General features: G+C 42.3%; 2 protein-coding genes and 1 long non-coding RNA gene across 5 annotated transcripts in view; 1 reads left to right on the forward strand and 2 right to left on the reverse strand.

Moving 5' to 3' along the window:
- The window catches only part of pudp (pseudouridine 5'-phosphatase), a 229,112-nt gene that overhangs the window by 73,433 nt on the left and 139,323 nt on the right, over nt 1-16,356 (reverse strand). The window lies entirely within an intron of this gene.
- nlgn4xa (neuroligin 4 X-linked a) overlaps nt 1-16,356 on the reverse strand; it is a 92,018-nt gene that overhangs the window by 16,061 nt on the left and 59,601 nt on the right.
- LOC144389539 (uncharacterized) lies at nt 2,395-4,115 on the forward strand. Its single transcript, XR_013453663.1, has 3 exons — nt 2,395-2,597; nt 3,798-3,829; nt 3,968-4,115. It is a non-coding gene; the product is annotated as an uncharacterized LOC144389539 (long non-coding RNA).

A 16,356-nucleotide genomic window follows, 5' to 3' on the forward strand; every position in this document is an offset into this window, starting at 1 on the left:
TCCCAGTCAACTGCCAGAGCAACCAGCCTGGCAGCGGGTTCCACATCCGAAACTTGTTGACAAATTAGCAAACGCGCATAAACCCATTAAGTGGCTTTCTAAACGCTGCCACAGCGGGAACTGGTGTGCTCCTCTCCTGCCAGGCCTGTGAGTGCGGCGGGCCAAGCCTGGCAGCGACGGCCTGTCTCCTGGAGCTGACCAAGACTGAGGCAGTGTGAGTGACGAATGGGATGAGGACTGCTGGGTAAGAAAGGGGTTGGGAAAAGAGAGGTAGCCTTTGGGTCTTATATAGGGAACAGATCGGGTTTGTCATGGTGAGGTGGAGGGGATGACAGGGAGGAAAAAGAGGGCAGCGGTGGGGGAGGATTACAAGGCCTGTGGCAGCCGCAGACCCCCTGTAGGATGACCACAGGCCCTGCCGCTGCTTTCCTCTCATGTCTCTTCATTTACCCCTTTTTTTTCTCTCCTATCTCATCTCTCACCTTAAAGGAGCCGAGGAAAGAAACATCCCTATCTCCCCGGGATGTGTGAAGATTAGTCACTGCTTCGTTTATTAGCACTGTTCCAAAAATAAACTGCATGCAAGCGTATGTGATACATCATATACACCTCTGAAACACTTTATTACAATGTGAAATGAATGGAAGCATAAAAAATACCTTTACAGGTAGGGTTACTTCTGTCTCCGAATTAGCATTTGATTGAGTGATATGTTACTGTGTCTTGACACAATGTAGTCTAATCAGCAACAGTTGCTTTTGTAAAATGTTATTACAATTTCCATGCTATGCACCAACTGCATAGGGTGCATTGTAGAAGTTTGTTTGAAGTGGGGCTCCAACATCGACTCCATTTGGAAAAAGGCCCAGCAGAGGTTGTACTTCCTGCGCCAGCTCGGAAAATACAACCTGACTCAGGAGCTGCTGATTCTGTTCTACTCCGCAATCATCCAGTCTGTTCTCTGTTCTTCCATCGCTGTGTGGTTTGGATCGGCCACCAAACAGGACAGAGCCAGACTACAGCGGATTATCAGGTCTGCAGAGAGACCTATTGGTTCCAGCCTGCTCTCCATCCTGGACTTGTACACCTCCAGAGTCAGGAAACGGGCTGGCAAGATCACCACAGACCCTTCACACCCTGGACACAAGCTGTTCCAACTACTCCCCTCTGGTAGGCGCTACAGAGCACTGTACGCCAAAACCACCAGGCCAAGAAACAGCTTCTTTCCACAGCCCGTCACTTTGATGAACAATTAACAAGACACCTCTATCTGCACTACTTGCACTACATATTTATATTATATATTATATAATTATATATTGGACTACTGCCACCTTATATTAATATTGAACATGTCAGTATTTTTGTATATCTATGTATGACAGAACAACGTGTAACCGGAGACAAATTCCATGTATGTGCAAACATACATTGCCAATAAAAGCCAATTCTGATTCTGATTTTGAAAGTGAAAAAAGGAAAACATAACATTTCCTTCAAGTCATTGGTCCAATAGTAAAATTATTGCATATGTTGTGTAACCAGTTAGATAATTTGAGTACCTAATATTTTTATTAATTAATTTTATAATTGTGATGGAACCAGATTTTATAATCTAAGTATTTAATGACATTCTAATCCAATGTATTTCTGTTGAGTGTCAATCACAGCAGTTCTACCTAGATATGACAGTCCAGAATCTCAATTTCGGTAAAGGAAACCGTAGTCGCCGAACGCGGACAGCAAAAGCTAGCATTACCCTAACCCGGACATACGCAATTTGACGCTGTTTCCGGTATTTTTTTCATCAATCGCCTTAAAAACGTTAGTAATGTTAATTCATACATGTCTACGTGTTAAATATCATGAATATATATGAATTGTACATGTATTACTACTGCAGGAAAGTTACTTGAGTGAAAGTAGTGAGACTCACACGGACGATGGTCGGGCAAGGCTGGGCTACGCTGATGAAAGAGCTTTTCTTGCGCTATTTGGAGGTGTTGAAGCGGGATACCTTATTGTGAAATGCCTGGATTGGGTTCCCGGATATGTTGACAGCATTGATAGCCAATACTTTTTCTATGCAAAAAACAACGTTTACAATAATAATAGACGTCGGTCCAGTTGTGGGGCAATACCACCGCACAACTAATTCAACGGCGTCAGCATCCTTTTAACGACTAAGAAAATTTTAACGTTAAGAAAATTGTAACTTTCATAATTAAAACAGTATATGACTCGAAATGTAAGCTAACGCTTACGTTAAAACCATTAAATGACCCTACACAGTAAATTTGCCAGTGTCAAAAAGGCAGTGTCAAACTATTTTAATTCTTCCGGAGTTCTTCCAACAATGGACAGAGTAAAATTGAACCAGAAAACTTCCAGTGTTGGTGAAAATAATCGGAGTTAACAGAGGTTTTACTCTGTCAGTGTTATTGACTCTCTCAGGCCCTGATTCAACACTGATTAGAGCAAGATACCTTCCAGAGTATCACAAAAAATACTCTGGAAAGCCCCGCCCACCAACTTTCCCGGTCAAACTGAGAATGTGGATTCTGGCATCGCCATCTTCCTCGCATCGAAATACTGTGGTAAGTCTTTCCACTATAAACTATTCCCGTTGTTTTTCTTCATTCCAGTAGAATCTGTATAAGAATAAAGGGACATATTCATTCACCACACTAGTCAATGTTGGGTTCGTGTCTTCAAATACCGAATTTCAAATGGCTAACGTGATTATCGGGTCGGCGGTTAGCTTAAATGTAGCAGCCACATGTCTGACCACCAACACCAAACTGAACAAAAACGACACGAGGTAACGTTAATGTCGACGAGGACGAGCTGTCGTGGTGTGTTATGTGTCATGCTTGCACATTTATTTCAGTAAAATGACGACAAAAATTCGTTGAAGCAGTCATATTTATTATTTCTATTTGAGCCGGAGCAAATCGCTTTAGCGTCACGTCACAATTTGGTCGAGCATAGCGGGACATGTCGCGGACATGCGGACGGGCTCATAGGACCCGCTAGTTCACCGGCAGACGGCGGAATGCACCGAGTCGACCCAGTTAACGTGAACGGAGCCGCGGCTCCGAGAGGCTCGGTTCCCGTTAGCTGCTGCTGTAGCCATAGATATATAAATAGTAGACGCTGCATTGGCTGCTGAGGCGCAAACAAATATGTATTATTATATTATATACCAGAATATTATTACTGTTACGCCTACTATGAATATTAAAATACGCCGAATCATGTTTTCGGTGTCATGCCTACAAAATCCCGTGAACATCCGCTTTTGTATTCAGCGAGTGATGCGCTGACACTTCGTTGCGCCAGCTGGCACTGAGTGGAGCGGGTGACCGGTCCAAGTTGGCGGCCCCGCGGCTCGTCAGCACCACTAGGCAGCAGCGGTCGATGTCTATTCTTTATGTCTATGGCTGTAGCTGCTGCTTAATTTATGCTTCCACGTTACGGCGGCGGCGGGTGTGGCGGTGTGTTTCTGCGGGTGCCGAATCCTTGGTGAGCCGAAGCTCATATTGAAGCGCAGGCTACGGAGAAGCGTGAATTTACAACACTGGTTCACCCACTGAGGGACCTGGACGAGCAAGTGCACTTTCGATACTTTCGAATGTCAGCAACTGCCGCAAATTACGTTCTGAGCGGACCAATCACAGCACTTGCGATCCACGTCAACTCGACTCGCAGTTTGATTTTTTCGGAGGTGCACGTCAGGCTACGGCGGAGGGGTCTACGTAGTTACTTAATATGTATATTTTCCTTTTTTCTTTCAGATTGTTCTTTAATGTACTGTGGTGCTCTGGTGGTAAGTAATAAGTTGATGTACTTGACCGAAAATGTAGTTGTGTTTGTAATTTTTAAAGCTGAAATAGGGTATTTTCAGGTTGTCAGCTTGTATGGGGTTGTAGATCATAATGTTGATTTCAGTTTGCTGTCTTTGCAGATACCATCATGTTGATCAAAACATTCCTGTCATCCAGCACCAACCAAGATCTTTGCCACTGTGATAAGATGTGAGCTTTACATGTTTTAGGTTTACTTTTGATGCCAATATTTCATGTTTACTTGGAATAAATATGTATTACAGTATGGATACAATTGTCTGTGTGTTTTTCCCCCTGCATAGATATGCAACACTGGTAGGAGTTGGTTAAAAATCAACACTCTTTGGAGTGATTTCATAATCAACATAGTGTAAAGTAGGTTTAACACTGGAAAGGTTATTTCTTTTATAACTCTTTAGTGTTACATGTGAATAACACTATGGGTGTTACTTCTTACATAGTGTAAAACTTGATTGACACTTCTTAGAGTTAATATTATTACACTACACTGCACCTAGTGTAAAATTTTAACTCTTACCAGAGTAAAATTGACTCTGGAAATTTAACTCTGTGTTCAGTGTACATTTAACACTCTGTAGATAGGGACCATATGTTCACTGAGGTAGTGTTAAAATTGACTCTTTAAGTGTTGTATTAACACTGGCGATTTTACTGTGTAAAACGTATCTTAAAACATTTATGTGAAGTACGTGTGTCACGGTGTAGGTTTGTTTCCTGTTTTATTTTGTAGTTTCCTGCCCCTTGTCTCCCTGCGTTAACTTCACTTCAGTTTCTTATCGCTACATGAGATATCATTTTCAGAGCTTGACCACATACTTAAAGGAATAAAAGGCATGGTATCCCAATCTCTATTCATTTGTGTGGTATTGATGGGCACGTATTATCTCTTAAAAAATGCTCAGCATAAAAGTTGAGTAGCTACACAAAGTTGAAAATTGAGCAATAATCTCACATTTGGATTGCAATAAATGTGCACAGCTGGGAGGCACGGTGAAACAAATGTGAATCCCTGTTTGGTTACAAAACAATAAAGCTTCAATAAGGTTACCACAAAATGGTAATGCATCCAATAACTACAGTGCCATCAGTATTTGGAGCCAGCTTCATTTCCTCCAAGCCTGCAGACCACACTGTATAAGGTTTAAAATCTGTGTGATCAAATCGAGAGAAATGCTGAAATTTTGGAACAGAAGGGATCTCCACCTGACAACAGAGCCAGGGGAGCCCAGCCGCTCACTTCCTGCCAATCTGCACAAAACATCTCAGTTTAAATTTAAGTGCTGAGAATACCATCGGCGTGTTATCTAAATGCCATGGCGTGTTTCTGTACACGGTTTAATGCAGCATCAGATGACAGCGAAGCCGTGTGATTGACACATATGCCACGGGAAATGGCACCGCTGCTCTGGACTGACAGCGAAGCGGCAGAATGCCAAGCGCCAGAGCTCAGAGCACCAAATGTTCACAGGAACCGGGAGCCTCGTGACTTAATGCATTTATCTTTACATCGCTCGCCACTGGAAATGGATAAATGTTTGATGTCCTCTTTTGAGCTCAAAGTTGCAATCACCAATATATAGGTTTTGTTGACCAACAAATTAAATAAGGCATATTTTTGTCAACTTTACCGTAGGAACAGCACAACTCGGTCAATAGTCTTTTGCATCAGTTTGGGACACATTACATTTTTAATAAATGAGGGAGATCAGTTTCCTCTCTTAACATCCGTAATGGCTTTTCAAAATAGACCTCCATGTTCACAAGAAACCTACACGTCCTGCTTGTAACGTCCCTCTCAGTGTCTTTTCAAAATACCTTTCCTCATTCTAAGGAAACCTAGAGTTTCCAATTCTTACCTGCATACAGTGTGTTTTCAAAATAATCAGTATTGGATGGCCCCTTACATTTTGTTATCTGACCAAGTATGAGGGCAGCGCATGTTTTATTGATGCCAAACCTCCATCAGTCACATCACAAATAATATTTTACACTTCACACAACAGTTAAACCTCTTTGGATGCTTTTATCAACATGAATAGAAACTAACATTCAAGAAACAAATGGATTCTTCTTAACTCTGACTATTGAAACCTCCACTTAAAGTGAATCGTACTTTTATTGCAACACAAGTCATTGGGTTAAGGACTCTCTTTGTGCTTTGCAGCACTCAGCTCCATTATGAGGCATCCATCTGGGCAAAGAAGCTCAAACATTGACCCCAGAGTCTACATTCAGTAGCAGATTAACTGCAAATGGAAAAGCCCAAAACCTTATTTTTCTCCGTTCTCAATCAGGGAAAGAGGTGGTTGTCATAGAAAATGTACAATGACACTAGCAAATAATCTGCACACATTTACTTCATCTATCACTCTTCCCAGTAGGAGGCAGAAAAAAGCAGCGGCCATTTATCGTCCTGTCCTATGGAGAGAAGCAGAGTACACTGACAACATGACAGGAATAGCAGATGATTATGCGTTCCAGAAGATGATCTCTTCCACAGATCCAAGATGAAATGTGAATTACTAAAGGGAAATTGTGGAAAATGAATGTTTTGGGATAAGGTCAGCGAGGTCAGCGGACCTCAGCCTTAGGCACGCTACCAACTAGCGTTCGCCAGACGTGCAGTGACCCACCAGGCTGTGTCGGCCGGGCTCCAAGATTCATCCCGGGTAGGTGGGATGGTGAGGAGAAGACAATCACAGGAAGGCCATTTTTTTCCCCCTCTTGGATTAGGTCTGTAATTAGGCTGGCCGGCATTATAGCCCACCGGGTGTTAAACATAACCTCCCCCGACTGACGCAGCGACAGTGAAACAAACACTGCACAGCTATCGGAGGGCATCGGCCCACGCTGGTGCATTTGAGGTTCACATCATGTGAAAGACATCTGGATGACAGCGGAGCGATGAGTCACACCGACAGTGGCATAATGATAATGACCGAATAAAGACAAATGTGGACATTCCTCGACAACTTCTTTTTTTCTTACTTAAGCTGCAGATTAGCTGTGGTTGGCTAAGCGGCTTCCTGTCTCCACAGACCGGACAAATTTGGGGGTATTTTAGAGGATGACAACAGTGTCATTTTTTTCATCATCATTAACACCTGAGAAACCCCCTCCCGAATGTATCTGCCGGTTTGATGCCAGCAGGTTCTCCTCAGCTCCCAAAGCCCCCATTAAAAGGAGCTTAGAGAGACATGGTGCTGCCTTCACTAATGCCATCAATCATGTTCAACAACTTGTGCTCGGCCGCTTTGTCTTGCTGTGACTTTAATATGAAGCTAATTGCCAGTTTAGTGGGACTATTTTAACATATTTCTCCCCCCAATGTGCACAGGCAAAAAAAAGCTGAATGCTCAATGGGAGGTGAAAACACACAATGGTCTTCTCACACTGCCTGCTAGCTAATCCATTGAAATGCTCATATTTGGAAAATAATACAGTATTTATGATGTACTGATATTCTCATCTGTGTCGTGTGTTTGAAAAAGTGCAAGGTTTTCCCTTGGGTTTAACATCTCAGAAATAAGAGTTTTTTTCTTCACGTCATCTTATCGTTAGAATCCTTTGTCCGTTGTCAGTGACAATTTACACAGAAAACCGAAGCTACATGGACCTAGCAAGGTGTTACAGCCCTTTTGGAACGGCAAGTGATATAGGCCATAACCCTGGGGGGATAGCTAGCTAGCACTAGCTTATCTGCGGTGGAGGTGAATCAATAACAGACAACTAGAATTATTGATTGTGTTACAAGAAAATAAAGCAAATAAAATAAGGACATTAGGGTCTCAAAGGACAAACAATGTAAACTAACTACTAACTAGAAAATAAAAAATCAGCTAACCTACCAAAAATAAACAGAAACAATACTGAACTCCCTACCTCGCTACGAACAGGAGAAATGAGGATATTAAAACAAAATGGCAGAGAACCCCTCCAAACCTTCAACAAAAAATCTCCCTAGTATTTATCCCTGCTGTCTGAGAGCACAACTCACACAGCAAACCAGAAAGGAAAAGGGAGCTCGCTGATACGGTTGCCACCTTCAATACAGAAAAACAAGGGCCGCCTGCCGGGGATAGCTGTAAATCAGGGGTGTTAAACTCAAACTCAAACGCAGTTCGGGTTTGGGGGGCGGACACTACGGCCGACGGGGAGGGGGATTGGCTCAACTCTACGATCCCCGTTTTTTCCTCATTCTTCACAGAATTCGGGTGGGATTATTTGTATGGGATGCAGCATTAAAGACTACTTGGAAAATATGGTATATACGACAAATCTATTTTATTCTCAAATACAGGACGATTCCGTATTTTAAGCGACGGGTGGCAACCCTAGATGCACCGCGGCTTTGCTCATCAGCAACTGGAGAGGGGCAGTGACAGGCCTGAAACACACAGATAGCTCTCTTTCAAAAAGAGAGAGATAATTAAGTCAAGGGATGTAGCACAGGGCCTAGTTGGACTGATGCAGTGTGGCAAACATTGAATCAGGTTCTGGCCCTTTTTTTTGTTTGCTGGAGCTTGGCACCTTTACAGCTCAAACGTGCCGGCATCACTAATAGAAAACGTGGGTCTCTGCATTATTTTTCGGAACAGAATTGTATTATTTTAATAATGCCATCCTTCCTTGTCTTGCTGTTATTATGTGGTTTTCACCATGTCGAAACAAGCCGAAGACATTCAGCTCTCAACTTTAAAGATATTTAAAGAAGCCCTTTAGCCTGGTGCAATGTCAAAACAATAACGGCTTTCTCAAAACTGAAAACCTCACACACAAAATGTTAAACTCTTTGCCATCAAATCTCTTAACTGTTCACAAAATGGAACTTGTGTTTTCATTTGGTACACACAGCCATATTTTCAAATGACACACAGGTACCATTCATTGAGTACACACTACCAAGTATTTACAGCACACTAAAATTGAAAACGCAAATATAGAAATGTAACCAATGTTCAGGGTACGCCCACTTTTTTCATAGTCAAACATAAAATAGCATACAGATATATGCAGTTTATTAAAACATGAATAAAGCAATGACTAACAGGTTATAACACGATTTTTCATCGGGAATTCAAATGATCACTTATCATCTTGATGAATGTCATCTCCTCCCGTCTAAAGCCGGTTTCAAAACAGGATCATCCTTTAGAGCCAATAAAACCTTTTGTTTCACCCCACAGTTCCGGTCTGCATCTGGGTCCTGTCCGAGCAAACTGTGACAGACCGATCCGGCCGGAGTATGGACCCTGCAGACTTGGACGTCGTTCGCCAGGTAGTTTCCAGTCAGTCTTTAGAGCCCGACATTCAATGGAGGTTCGACAATGACAAAAGCCGGTGCTTGTGATTGTCACAAATTGATGGGTGAAGACATTTTATGATGACTGACATAAAGAAAGGCTCTTTAAGGTCACCGCGGACAGTCTCTCAAAAGATACTTACAGGCAGTAAACTAGTATGAAAGAAAAGACTGAGTGCCACAATACGGCATTGATGACAACCTGAATGGAGTCAATCAACACAGCTCCTCCATGCTGTGAATTATTTCACTCAACGCCAGTCATGCACAGATGTTGCCCAGCAGTATTGGGGGTATTGTTTTAAGTAATAACAAAATAATGAATCTGTTATCAGGGTCTTTCAGATTTTTTGTGAGAAACTCCTTTGATGAGATGTGCATCTTCTCCTTGTTAATTACTCTGATACTGAGAGACGTTTGTCTCACAGCATCAAAGGAAACACCCTCATCCAGATGGGGCCAGAGCCAGATCTTCTCTATTTGTATTCGGTGATGGTGCTACGAGGGCTACTCTTACATCAGGTACCAACCGCTCTCTTGAGGCCGGATGCAGGCAGGTCACAACACGCATCAAGATTCATTCAGTTCCTTAACAACCAAACTTTTAAAGTAGCCATCTTTTGGAGGGTTCATGTAGAACAAAAAACAATCTGAGCACCAGATACGGTTTGTAAAAGTCTTGGTTCTGGTTTTCCGGGGGTTGCATTCCCTTCAGCTGGCTTCTGAAGCTCTGCTCCTGGCCATAGTACGGGAGGTGGAAGAAGGCAGCCAAACTGGATTTGGACCTCTCTTACTGACGGCACCGCTGGAGTCTGATCTGAGTTTGTGAAGGTTGTGCATGATTTTCACAGATTGCATTGCATAACCTTGTGGGTGATGGCACCGTTTGCTTGTGTAGGATGTACACAGACTTCAGAAACGAGTATCAAACTTAAAATTGTGAATAACGCAGACTGTAATGTGTGTTTTTAGGAATAAAAAACTGCTACAGCAGCAGCAGCAGTAGTTGTTAACGCAACGTGACAGCACAGCAATAGTCAATAGCAAGTGACATCAAAGAATGAGCAGAAGACTGACGGCTTGACAGCAGAGCCGTGATCAACGGTTACATACGTGGAAGCGATAGTACTCGGCCATGCGTGCAGACTCAAGCTGACTCCCGGAACTGCTCGAGCTCATTCATGACATCAAAAATGATGAACTTCAAATCTAGGGTTTCGTCTGGACAGTACAACAAAACCGGACACCTGTCCGAGGGCCTCAGCCCACAAACATAACCCACAAACAGATTCTGGAACTCCTGTATCAATCCAAAAATATTTTGGCAATATGCAACATTGAAGCACGGTGAACTAAAATGGATACACCTCAAGGCATAATTTTCATTAAATGTGTTGAGGCCTTATCACGCAGAATGTCTGTGTATGTGCCGAAACCTAGTTTTGAAACTAATCAAAAAAACAAATTAGTCTTACATGATGCAAAATCATTCCCGGCTCAGTGATTGAGTTTTGCTCATTCACAGTAAGTATTTTTAGAATAAGTACATCTTGACGTTTTATCCCTCGTAAAGTTGCATTACTTACATTTTCTATAATCCACCTTGATGGCATCTTTGCAAGAGACATTCTGCCTATATGTTGGAGTAAGTTGTATATATTTTAACAAGGTGCATTACTCGCTGTGAAGTTGATGGACAGAATATTTTATCAATGTCGATGATGCAAAATTGTCTTTTATGAACACAGTGGTGGTCCTTTGCAGACTGCAGGCTAACGTTAGATGTTGAGATGGAAGTAGCATAGCACCTAGCTTAGCCTAGCAGCTAGCTTAACATAGCGGTGCTGTAAGTGGTCCGTTTGCCATTCAATCCCCTTCTGTTTGACACGTGGAGGAATTCCTCTGCACAGTTCTCCCGAGTATGTTGTGCCTGTTTTTTTTAGTTCCAATGGGAAAAGCTCTCTCCATCTTGATGTAACTGACTGCAGCTAGCGGCCGTTTCGTTTCCGCCGTCAACTTCAACCGGAAGTAAACAAACGTATATTAACTACGTTAAAATATTTTGGATTAGTCTTGTCCACATTAATCGCATAGATGAACGCGTTTATCAGGAATCAGTTATGGTTGATCCCCTCATCTGACTCTGGGTAAGACAGCAATCAGGCATATTCCCAAACCTGTGAGTGTTTCCTTAAAAAGATAAATTGGATTTTCTCTGTGTGTACCAAAAGCTACGTTCTTATAGTTGTAAATATAATCTTGGTCCCGCAGCATAAAAATAAGCCCTTCTTGTTTTCTGTGACTGAAATTCTGAAGAGATTTTGATGAGAGCTTCACTCCATGTCATGCAGACGAGGATTTGATTTACAGGCACAAGAGGTCACCTGGCTGGTGTACCGCTTTCTGTGTCGAATGCATTGTGAGGTTTGATTAAAAGAACAAAAACAAAACTATTTTTTGTGAGCGTCTAAGACGTACACACTTTGTATGGAGAGAAAGGTACAACACAAAATGGTTAATCTCAAATCAAACAACAGGATAAAACCCCTTAGATGATCTATCATTGTGGCATGTATTGCTACTTCCCTACTCTAAAAGACAAAAAATTGGTCTTTGGTAAAGATTGGAGTAGAAGAGGTCAAACACGCTGACTTGGCTTTCTCGTTGCCTTAAGAGAATACTTAGTGGGGAAAAGGAGAGATGGAAGGCTGATCGGTAACCCATTCACTCAGCCTGCAGATGTTCATTCGATTCTGCACAGCTAATTTTTTTGACATCCGCAGGGAGACTTTTGCACAGCTCCTGGAATCAATTCAAGGACAGAAGCAGCCGTGCCCGCTGAAGGCATTTATAACGGGTAAGTTAGAGCATGCAACGTATACGTAAATAAAGCATGGGAGTATTCCTGACTTGAAATGGCTCATTAGCCAAAGCTGTGAATGTGCGGAAAGCACTACAGTGTTACCCCTTAAAGCACATCGGCAGGCCCGACAGCCCAAAATGTACTGTTGTTCGTTTGACTTCTGACTGCTGACTCAGCTTCTCGCTGAAGCATCGCCTAATGCTTGACGTTTTCAATTCCTTTTCAATCCGATACTCCTTTGAGGATAAATTTGGACTAACACAAGTAGTATTGCAGGTCTCGCCTTGAGGCTTTTAACTTCCGTGGTGCATATCCCAAAATATACGCTTTATGTGCAATTAATAAAATTGTCGTAAAGCAGCTGACACACAGGGAAAGGGAAGATAGTAATGACCACATCCTACATCTTACTATATTAGATTAGGTCAAGTATTATTGGTAATTGTGGCAAAGTAGCTAATATTTCTGCACTGTATTTATTATATTTGAGATCTGTATCTGAAGTTAAAAAGAGAAAATTGTCGTCCTTGTTAATAGGGTTACTTCATGTCTAACTAGATAGAGCAGATGTAAAACACTAAGTAGTACTATGTAGTAAATTCTATGATGTTCCAAAACAGGATAATTTTTCATTAAACCACAAAGGCAACCAAAATATACTATTATATATTATTCCATATGCGATTGGAATATATGGGTATTAAGTTTGAGATCTGTATTTCCTAATTACAAGGAAACAACCTCTTGTAGAACTTTGTGCAGGACGTTGCTTGTAATTAGCATACATATAAGGTATTATCATCATAATTAGGAGAAGTAGATCTTGTTTCTTCTCATGAGAATATACAAATAACACAGAACGTCTGTCTCTAATTACGAGCTAAAGATCTCATAACCCAAGTTTCCTTCTAATTAATTTCCGTGTATCTATCAGATACTGGTCTTCTAATTATAAAATGCCACATACATATTTCATAATTAAATTAACTATTCCTTACTAAAGAAAACCCTCAGAATTCAATGAATTGAATTCTACGGAGAAATCTATTCTCTTTACAGCAGTCGTGCACGGTTTTGACTGAATGAGCTCCGACAGGCAGCGTGCTATTCTTCTCTTCCTCTTCACGTTGGGCTGAAGTACATTTTAGATTCTCACTCTCATTTTACTATCAAAACCCTTAAAATGCTTTGGATGATGCTGGTGATTATGAGGGAACATGGCAGCAGAAAGCAGGAGCGCCACAGTTGGAATAATTGGTTAGTAACCGGCGCCGTTACAACACCGCTCAGACACAGCGGGGATGTGCTATAAAATCCACAGTTGAGTATCACGCTAACGAGCTTAAATCCGTCCGGATGGCCTCGGAAATACCAGCTGCGATCTTGTTTTGTCACATTCCGGTGGGGAGTGTGATGGTTGGCCCCCGAGGCCCTCGACTTCCCGGGTGCTCACTTCGTAAATGTCAGTGGAGTCGCCAAACTCCGACTATGTGTCACTCTTTATTCTTGGGTACTTTCTTTCCTCCATACTTTCACCTACATCTGTCCATGAGCGGCTGCCGCGTCTCCATCACCCACATCGTGGGATGAAAATTCTCTAACTGGTTAATTTCACCTTGAGTCCTGGGGAGATTGAAAAAAAATAAACATTGTATTCTTACAATAAAAAGGCACTAAAGGAAAGTTTGAAACCTTTCCTCCTGTGGAAAATTCTTAGCAGATAATAAGTTAACCAAAGTCCCATCAAAGGTATGAGTCAATCCAGTACATTGCAACGACAGCCCCATATAAGGTATGAGTCAATCCTCTACATTCCAATGATGTGAAGTCTCATGTAGATTTCCCATTAACTCTCAGTCATTCTCCATCAAAATTGTTAAAGCCTCATTATGGTTGGCCAAACCATTCGGTGCACACACACACTGAACAGGCCCGATAACTGGTCTCTGACAGACAAATCAAGTGGGCACTCTTGTGTCTGCCTGGTATGCGGGAACAAAAGGGCAACAGGGTGTGTTCACCTCCAAAATATTCCATCACTTCTCCCTGAACACTCACCCATGCTCGCTCGCCTCCCGTCACTCGGGTGACTTGAGTGGGGATGTCAGCCTCCTCTTGGTTTTCCAAATTGCTCCCGAAACCCAGCCAGCCATGGCAGATGTGCATTCGGCAGAGGACGGACGGAATAAGGGCACAGGGAGAGGAATAACTTTCCAAAATGAACCATGGAGATGCTTCTTTGCATGATGGCACCCCCGGGGAAAGCAGCTTTTTAAACGGGGTGAAGGAGTCACTTAGTCACACCGTGGATTAGAGCCGACCTTCAGGATACACACACGCAAGGACGGGAAGTTAAAATCATTGTTATTGTCCCAATGTATGTTTCTATGTTAACATTTTTTTGTCCAAAACAGCCTCTGTGATGAGGATGCGCATAGATTCAGAGCAAAAAATGAGAATTCAAATAAAAGTCTGAACTGCACTTGCATCACAGGTGGGAAGTAACAAAGTACCTTTACCAGAGATGTGTATTGCAGTAACATTTTTTATTAATTTAGCATATATTACATTCTACTTGAGACCAGATTGTTTTTTTGCACTTTTACTTATCCTCTTCTTTTTATCCTTTCTCTCTTCCTTCAGCCTACTTTCCTTTCCAGGATGCACTGTGGACAGGAGGTACATGTATCACTTTATGATAGTTGACTATTTCGGACTATTTTATTGGTGTAGTTTAGTTTTAGGTGCTGCTGCTCCTCTGGTACAAGGTACAGGTACATAAAGGTAGAGGTGGTACTTTTACAGATACATGTACTTGTACATGTGGTACAGGGACAGGTAGTAAAAGTATATGCTGTCCAGAGACAACCCAGTCTCACAGCAAAACGTGTAATAGCTACATTGTGGAACGTGGTATTCTCACGCTTTCTCCCCAAAATAGTGACAATACTACGTTTTATTTTGGCCTATTCATTTACATTGCCTTGCAACTACATCACTACAAACTAATAAATGGAAGGTCTTCTAGATTCTCTGATAGAAGATTATGAAAATGTAACGCATACTTCTCGCTAGAAATGCCATCAAAATGCTTTCTTAAAATATTGTGTTTTTCACAGATAATAGACCGACAGCCCCAGCATTTTCTTTTTTGCAGCCGAGGGAAAGTTGATTGTTACGTGATCTAGTTGCAAGCGAAACGTTGTATTGTCACGCTTTCTCCCCAAAAGCGTGAGAATACCACGTTCCACAACGTAGCTTTTACACGTTTTGCTGTGAGACTGGGTTTCCAGAAACAGGTAGTTCAGGTACAGATAGTCGCAGGCACACACAGGTCTTACTGTTACAGGGGTTACTGTACAGCTGGTTTAGGTACAGGTACATGTATCCACGGGTAATGTTACGGTTATATGCTGCAGGGCTGGTAAGGGAAAGTAAAAACTAGCAGGGGAGGGAGATGGGTGACTAAGGGCATCCGGTGGACAGGTAGAAGTGTCAGTGAATGGATTTGGTGAAGACGGAATATGGCAAAAGGTCTTTAACCCTCTGATTTTCTTCCTTAGCTTGTCCTCTCTTCATTTGTTCCTTCTTCATATAATTAGAAATTTAAAAAGTATGAAAATGAGGATCGTAACCTCTTCTTCTTCACCTTCCTGTCCTTCTGTCATTCCCTTTTTTAATCTCCCTCCTGCACACGCTTTTTTTCATTTACATCCTTCATTTTCATTATTTTCTTCCATTTCTACCTTTCTTGCTTCAACTTATCTAAAAGCATAACAAATTGAAGTTTAATTTAAGTAAAATTACAACTTATTTCCAATCACAAGGCAAGATTGACTGCAAGCCTTTTAACATGTACGTTCTTTTTCCTTTGTGGTATTGATGCTTTAACTTCTGAGTACAATATTTATTGCACCACATATATATTTCTTGTTCCTCGTGTGCTTCCACCTCAACACTTTACACTAGGGGAAGTGACAGGCAACGAAAAAGGAAATTGGTGGAGATTTGAGGCTGCGGCACAGACGGTGGATTTTGGCAGTGAGGATTAACAAGCTTCCTCCTCCGACCCCGGCTGTGGGGCCCGGCCCCCTCCTCGGACTCCTGGGCACGGGTGTATGATGTGTGACAGAGCTGTCACAGGTAAATCCACTGACTGTGTCGAGGAGCGGGGTGGACAGGCGGGACGGAGGGAAATAATGGCGGGCTGAAGGGTATGTGGGGGCTGGCGGGGAACTCCGTTGCAGTGACAGCTCGTCCAGTTGGGGAACAGACAGTGATGGAGGGGGCGGAGCTCCAACACACACTGCAGTCAGGTTCCT

The sequence above is a fragment of the Gasterosteus aculeatus genome, chromosome 1 (assembly GCF_964276395.1).
Source record: "Gasterosteus aculeatus chromosome 1, fGasAcu3.hap1.1, whole genome shotgun sequence".
Lineage (NCBI taxonomy): Eukaryota > Metazoa > Chordata > Actinopteri > Perciformes > Gasterosteidae > Gasterosteus > Gasterosteus aculeatus.